Source organism: Gavialis gangeticus, unplaced genomic scaffold (genome assembly GCF_001723915.1).
Source record: "Gavialis gangeticus isolate Ggan-Ray unplaced genomic scaffold, GavGan_comp1, whole genome shotgun sequence".
NCBI lineage: Eukaryota > Metazoa > Chordata > Crocodylia > Gavialidae > Gavialis > Gavialis gangeticus.
Window position 1 is genome coordinate 5,307,908 of NW_017729001.1, and position 7,705 is coordinate 5,315,612.

The 7,705-nt window shown below is 40.8% G+C and overlaps 1 protein-coding gene across 4 annotated transcripts in view; it reads left to right on the top strand.

The window, feature by feature from the left end:
* The first annotated feature begins 4,268 nt into the window (after positions 1–4,268).
* Positions 4,269–7,705, top strand: part of MTMR3 (myotubularin related protein 3) — a 119,557-nt gene continuing 116,120 nt past the window's right edge. For all 4 annotated transcript variants that reach the window (XM_019506732.1, XM_019506733.1, XM_019506735.1 and 1 more), the window contains exon 1: positions 4,269–4,352. The gene's annotated coding sequence lies outside the window, so the exon portion shown is untranslated. The remainder of the gene's footprint in view (positions 4,353–7,705) is intronic.

Here is a 7,705-nt window from a genome sequence, read left to right on the forward strand (position 1 = left end):
GAGTCCAAAGTAGGTGCTTGCACCACCTCTGGGGATAGTTTGTTCCAGACCCTGGACACTCGCATCATAAAGAACTTTTTTCTTATATCTAGTCTAAATTGGCTTTCCTGGAGTTTATGGCCATTAGACCCTGTTATCCCTTGGGGAGCTCTGGCAACCAGCTGTTCTCCCAGGTCCTGATGTACCCGTCTTCTGTAATTGTAGGCTGCCACCAAGTCCCCCCAGAGCCTTCTCTTAGACTGAACAGTCGCAAATCCCTCAGCCTCTCCTCGTATGGCCTTCCCTCCAGGCCTTGGATCATATGGGTAGCTCTCCTCTGGACTCTCTCAAGCTTCTCCACATCCTTCCTGAAGTGGGGGGAGGGGTGGCAGTATTGGACGCAGTACTCCAGTTGCAGTCTCACCAGGGCCGAGTAAAGCTGGAGGATGACTTCCCTGGTTTTGCTTGAGATGTATCAGTGCATTCACGCCAGAGTTTGGTTAGCACTGCCAGCCACAGCATCACAAACTATTTCAGGGATGACCAATGTATCTAATGGGGTGGGGGACAGTTTCTGGTACATGTTTGAAACATAAGATAAAGGGCTTTTTCCCATGCTGAAAAAACCCCTTATCTTCTATTTGAATCAATATTGTAGTTAATAGCATTTATATCAGACAACCCTCTCCTGTTTTTATTCTTTACTACAAAACTCCTAAAGACCAAGGGTCTCAAACAAAACTTCTTGAATTCAGTCGAAAGGCTGTTGATTTTAGTGGGCTTTAGATCATACCCTAAAAACTCAGAAAATAAACCAACTTTCCAGTATTCTAAAGTTGTGTTTTACCTTATTAAAATCATGGCCATGGTCAGAAAAATAGCTCTGTAGAAAGTTATCTTGCTGTTCTTGTTCTGCCATTGTAACTCCTTTAACAAGCATGCTTAATTTTCTCTTCAAAACAAGCTTTGTATGACAGTGCAACTGTAAAATTTGCTTGTGCAGCAAGCTCAGTCTGGTCCCTGGAAACCAAACTATATCATTTTTTCTTTCATCTGTCATTGCTAACTGTCATAACATTTCTGGATTTGAAACTTGGCCTGTAGTTCTTGTATGAAATGCCAGAAAATACAGTTTTGCTCTTTTGTAGCTAGCCAGGTACTACTACTAGCCATTTAAAAAAAATATATATATAAGGCCATTTTAGCTTATGGATTGTAGCAGCACATTTATTTTTTCTTGTGAAACGTATCCACGAGGCCCACATTTTTATTGTACCTGGAAATGAGGGAAAGTCAGTGTTCTCCTTAAAAATGAATCTAAAATGTTTTAAAATAGTATTCCTTTTGCATGAGAGTTTATGCTTCTGTGTTTATATTTCTGTATATCTTTGTTTTTCAACTCTCCCTGCCCAGCGGCTTGGACCTAAAATGAGATGTTCCTGTTCTGTGTATTGAGTGTATCCTTTCCTTTGATAAACCACAAACTAATTTAGACAGTCCATGCGTAAGGAAATAAGAAGTGTTTAATTAGAATCTGAATATAAAAGATGTCATTACTGATATCATACTGGTGAACTGTTACCAGTGGTAGAATGGCATAGCTTCCTGCATGTCAATGGGATACTTTCGTGTGGATCCCTGGGATCACAGGAGTCTAATTCCATTATTTTGGTTACTTCTATGATTTTCATAAATGGCTGGTGTCATGCAGGAGTTCTGTCATTTATTTTAGCATAGGACTTGGAGTTTTATGTAGCTTCAGTTGTTAAGCAATTGTTCAAGTGCAAGGAAACATGGCTATATGAATCCTAAGTGAAGTCATGGCAAAAGAATGAGGCAGATCAGCTATGTCATCTAAATAAATACTGGATTTTGCATAATTGGAACAAAATATTTTTAAGAAATCTTGGCTTGAACAAATTTAGGTAATTAAAAATTTGGAGGTTTAGTAAGAAACATCGAATGAACATGATTGTCTATTTGGGGTTGGGTTCTTTTGCGTCTTTATAGCATTTTGTACTGTCTAGTACTGGAGACAAGGCACCAAGGTATTTCAGGGATGACCAAGATCTGGTCGGCCCATGGAGCTGTCATCTGCAGGGATCCAGGTTTTCTGCAGGTTTTCCCCCTTTAAAGGAGAAAATCACGGATTTCTTTCTTTAAAGGAGAAAAACGTGAAGTATCCACCTTTGAAGTAGGAAAACATAGGTTTCCCCTTTTGCAAACAGTTCTCTGCAGGCTGGTGGTTCCAGCCTGCAAGAAATATTTACAGAAGGGTGGGAAACCCAAAGCCCTGTCTAGAGGAGGCAGGGGTGGGGCCTGAGAATCTGAGTCAGCCAGGGCCGGCTCAGACTCACTTTCCCTCCTGCAAGGGAAGCAGCTTGCCCAGCCAGAGGCAGGATCAATCCAGTCCCTGAGCCCCAGTCAAGGGCTTTCCAGGCAGTGCACTGTGGACTGCTGGGGCCTGGGCACAGGCACAGGGAACTTCAGAACAGCAGGGGCCGGCACTGTTCAGAGCTGCAAAGAAGGAGGGGCAGCTGCAGCTGGACCTGTGGCCTGGTGCAGGTGGGAGCTGCTGCTGGGAGGGAGCAACTGGGGGGGAGGGGGGTAGATGGGCTGCACTGGCGGGGCTGGGGGTGCTGTGGATTGGGAGTGAGGGGCAACAGCACTGGCAGAGGCAGAGCACCAGCATATCAGTGCTGCTCAGTGCCACAAAACAGCTGTGGAGACAGCCTGGTGGCCAAAGGGGGGAGGGGGAGCTCTGGTTTTCTATGATAAAACAAACAAAACAAACAAACAAAATCAAATACCAAAATATACAGGTATTTAGAATTCATTTTACTATTATGATTGAGGCACTGCTAGGCTTCCAAATGGCTTTAAACTTGTAAATCTATCAATAAAGCGTTGTGTTCAACTGATACCTATATATAGAGTGGCATTTCATTTTAATCACAGAAAAACACAGATTTGGGGGGTTTTAACCAGAGAATCTTCTACTTTTTTTATCAGAGAATTTTTTATTTTTAAACAGAGAAAACCAGGATCCCAGATCATCTGGCCCATGGGGCTTCCCAGGGGCCAGAAATTTGGTGGTGAGGAGGGTGGTGCCAGCGTTAATTGCCAAGACTCCCAGAGCTGTGACAATTAACACTGCCACGGCTTGTCCTGCTGCCAAATGTCTGGACCCTTGGGGAGCCTTGCAGAACAGATCCAGAGGATTGAGTCACTGCCAGACTGGATGAGTTGGTCACTAATGGGCTAGGTTAATACTGATCTTTTGGTGTATTGTTCTTTCAGGTTTCTGTGGCTGTTTGCAGACATTAAGCCCCGCCCCCGCAAATAGCACTTTAAACTTGGTGCGCTTCCATGCCGAGCCCAGCACATGCTCAGAAGAGGCAGTGTGTTATTTGGACCTGGCTCGCCCAACGTCTGTATAGATTGGGTGCTTTAGTGGGTCTTTTTTGGTACTTTTTTTCTAAAAGCAGATTGAATCAGCTTTAGCTAAAAGCACCAAAAAGGCCCAGCTGAAGCTCCCAAAATATACAGATGCTGCAGAGCCAGGTATAAGTAATGTGCTGCTGCTTCTGGTAAAATGCGGTTTTGTTTTCTTGGGGATTTTTTGTCTGCAAGGAGCCTATATAGAGTTTACATATTTCCAAACACTAACTTTATAGGTGGTTGGCTCTCTTTATAGCTGGATAGTCATTTTTATCATGTGATAATTTGCATATGTGGCTGGTCTAAATTTATCGTGCAATTTAACCAGTACACAATATATGTAACATGTATAGGGGCCTATGTTTTCTATTAATGGTTTGTTGGGTTTTTTTTTTTTTTTTTTTTTTTTAAGTAAAAATCCAAATTCATTTGAAAGTGAAACTTCATTTGTAAAGTTTTTGTACAAGAAAACATACAGGAGCTTTCCCATAGCTCGCGTTAACTAATTTATTTTATCACTCCCTGTAACCATAGGGGTTAAACAAGAGTTGAGTTATCTTAAAAGCTGGACTTCTGAATAGCTGCTAATGGCGAAGTAGTCTGACCAGGATCAGTGTGCGTCTCACAATCTAACTGTTGTATGACCTAGTTAGGTATATCTGTCTGGAAAGTTATGATTTCTCATGCAGTAGCTAGTGACTGTTGACCTTTCCTTTTTTAAACTGAGATTTGCTTGGCAACTCAGTTTGTTTAAAAAAAGAAATAATTTTTAAAAAGGAAATGCTTGTTTTGGTTGAATGTTTTTATTCTTAGAAGGTTTGCCTTCTAAAGTATAATCTTATAATTTTCAGCATTCAGTGTGAAGTACCAGAAGATCAACCTCTGAAACTTGCTGAGACAAAGAAGAATCTTCTGTTATCTATTATTACTTGGTAAGTTAATAATTTTATCACCGTTTTTGAGATGATGTATCCGTTGCTACAGGTTTCCCAAACTATAAATAACTAGCCTGCTCACATAATAAAAGAGGAAAAATAAGGTTAGCATCCTAACATGTTGGTTACAACCTTGTGTTTTTATAGTTGTTGAGTTTATAAAAGAATTCTGGTCCAGAGTGTTTTACATGGGCTATTTCTTTACTATGCCAGCTGCTGTCTCTCTGACAAGTGTGTTATGGTAGTGGGAGATTTTCTGCCACTAGAGTTGCACCTACTGCTCCAAATGACAGAAGCTCTGCCTGAAGCCTCCTTCTGTTGGCAGAGCTGTGATTTTATTTATGTTCCTGGTTTGACAAAGCTCTGTTAGTAAAAGTTCTTAGTGTACAAAACCACCAAAAAGATTTCTAGCTCCTTCTTTCCTTTTTTGTGAAGAAAATCTTCCAAATGCAAGGCAAGTGCTGTTTCCCTAAGTCTCTGTTAACAGTAGAGTCTGAACAAGGCAATATAAATGTCAGTATTGTTAACCACTCCATTACTGAACAGCGTAACAGAACCATTCAGCTGTATTGAGATGCAGTGAAAGATTTTAGGGAAAAGGGTCATTGGAGCAGTTAGTTGCTGTCAGCAGTTGCAGGAATAAGAAACAAGAAGTATGATCTTACCTCAAAATGACTTTGTGTCCCCTTCACTCAGTGGAAGAAAAGGATATTTATTCTTTCCGTGATATTAAATGTCTCAACATCTCCCTGGGTATCAAACCTAAACAGCCTCTTGAGTGCCTCATGTCCAAATACTTCAGCCACTCTTGTTATCCAAACATTTGGCTTCCATCCTACAATTTCTTAGTGCAACTAACTTCTGTCTAATGTTTAAAACTGTGGGGATGTCTCAAACTTTATTTTAGTAGCAAATAAATGAAACAGTGCCGGGAAGGGAATAAGGGGGAAGAAAAATTAAATGCTTTGTGTTTTTTATCTGTTTCTTATCCTTTCTCTCCTAATTTTCTTTGCTGCTCACACTCAAATGTATTCAAGTGTATGCAAAGTTATTTACTTTTTAAGTACATTTGCGTATCAGCTGGGTTTTTTGCTTTGAGGCTACCGAAAGATTTATAGTTAATGCCGGTTGTAATTATGGAAATATGTCCCGATATCTGGTCAGAGGGCATATTTTATCACGGTAAGTACTTAGGATGAACCCATAGTAGCTGAGCAAAAGCTGAAGTCATGCCTTTTTTATAATTATCTTGCTCTACTAAGTGTGTGAATGGATAATATACAGAAAGGCCAAATATTTTACTTTGGTTGAAGTTAAGTGATTTTGCTTCAGCTTCACTGAAGAGAGCAGAAGGATGCAAATTAATTCTCCCTTAAGATGCTCGATGGAATTCTGTGGTTGATTGTTTTGAACAATTTATTAAGAACTGGCCTACTCTCATAAAAAATTGTGAAGAAAACAGTGATAAAATAGATGGAAGTATTTCATCCAAAGTATCTAACATTGGATTATAGAGGAATGTAGAGGATATGCTCAGTATACTGAAGCCTATATTCATAGCCTTAAACAAACTTCAGAGAGATTATTGCTGCATTGCTGATCTGTCAAAATTTGGAAGGCACTTCAAGAGACATTGAAGAAAGAAATACCTAACCAGAAAGTTAAACTGCAGGCAATAAAGAAGTGAATGGATCGAGGACTAACTACCTCATTTTCTGGCAAACAGTCTCAACCCCAGATATAAAGGTAGATGCCTAACTTCTGAAGATGATGTTGCTGCCATGGCATGGGCATCTTAAAATCATGCGCTGGGGGAGTCCCTGTTCCCCCGAGCGCCGCAAGGAGTGACCAGGAACAATGGTCACAAGCTGGCGGAGGGAAGGTTTAAGTTGGACATCAGGAGGCGCTACTTCACGGTCAGGGCGGCTAGGGTCTGGAACCAGCTTCCAAGTGAGGTGGTGCAGGCTCCCACCCTGGGGGTTTTTAAGAGGAGGTTGGATGACCACCTTACTGGGGTCATTTGACCCCAGTGCTCTTCCTGCCATGGCAGGGGGTCGGACTAGATGATCTGCTCAGGTCCCTTCCGACCCTAGAAACTACAAAACTATGAAAATGGTCGTTACGGAAGGATTTTGTGACTTCAGCAACGTTTTCTTTTATTTCTTGGGAAGTACTTAAGTCTTTGGCTAAAATATGCATTAAATGGGCATTGCAGCCATATGTTGTTAAGGAGGATCCTTCCGTTTTTTCTGTTAAGTACCTTCTCATCTTTGCCACATTTGCAGCATTGTCTGTGACAAAACTACGCATGTGACAGTTGAATTTTTGTTCACAGTTTATTACAGGTTCCACTGCCACTTCTTTTAAATATTCTCTGGTGTGGGCATTTCCCAAAGTATCTATTGTTTCTGAAAGATATGCACCCCCATCTTCTGTTGTCACATAGGCACATATTACTGGATCATTGTGTACATTGCTCCACGCGTCAAGGCTTAAACTGGCAAATTTCCCCTCTGTATTTCTTGCACGCTGTTCAAGTTCCTTCTCATACGCTGTATCTAGCAACCTTCGACCAATGTCTGCTCTACCAGGTGGAATGTAGCCTGGTTGTAAGGCCTCAGCCATGTCAATGAAGTGTTTATTGTTAACAATGCAAAAAGGAATTTTTGTGACATAAATGAACCATGCAATCTTTTCATTTATGATGTCTTGCTGGTATTTGCTGGTCCTTACTACAAACCCATCCATGGTGATGGTTTTACTGGATGATTGAAGTCTTTTGCTTGCTACTGATACTTTGCTGTCTGAAATACATTTAGTTGCAGCACTGCTGCTAAAAGTACCAACGATGACTCTGGAGTTGTTGCAGATGGACAGTCAAAGTCTCTTACGCGTAAATGGGATCCTGAAACAAACATGATTTTTGAATTGTTATTCTTCTCAGTTCTTTTCACTTGATTATTCAGCTAATCATTTACATTTTTTTTTTTTTTTCAGCAAGGATACTTCCAAATTACCAAAAAAGCTTAGACTGACTGCACTTAGAGTGCATTTAATTTTGGAGTAAGCCCCATTGAACTCACCGGCACTTCTGTTTTTTGAGAAAACAAGTATAGGATGGGGGGTTTCCTTGGGAAAGTCGAGTTACGCTGAAGTAAAATAGGGAATCAATTTATGGCATCACCATTATAGTCTGCGGCCGTGATGTTCCAAAATAAGGGGCGTGTATTATGCAATGTAAAATAAGAAAATGACACCCAGTAGCAACTGGCAACTCTAAATTTCTCTTACTGCAGCTTTCTATACCGCAAATTTGGGTGATAGATTCTAAACCTAGTTAACTAATTAAA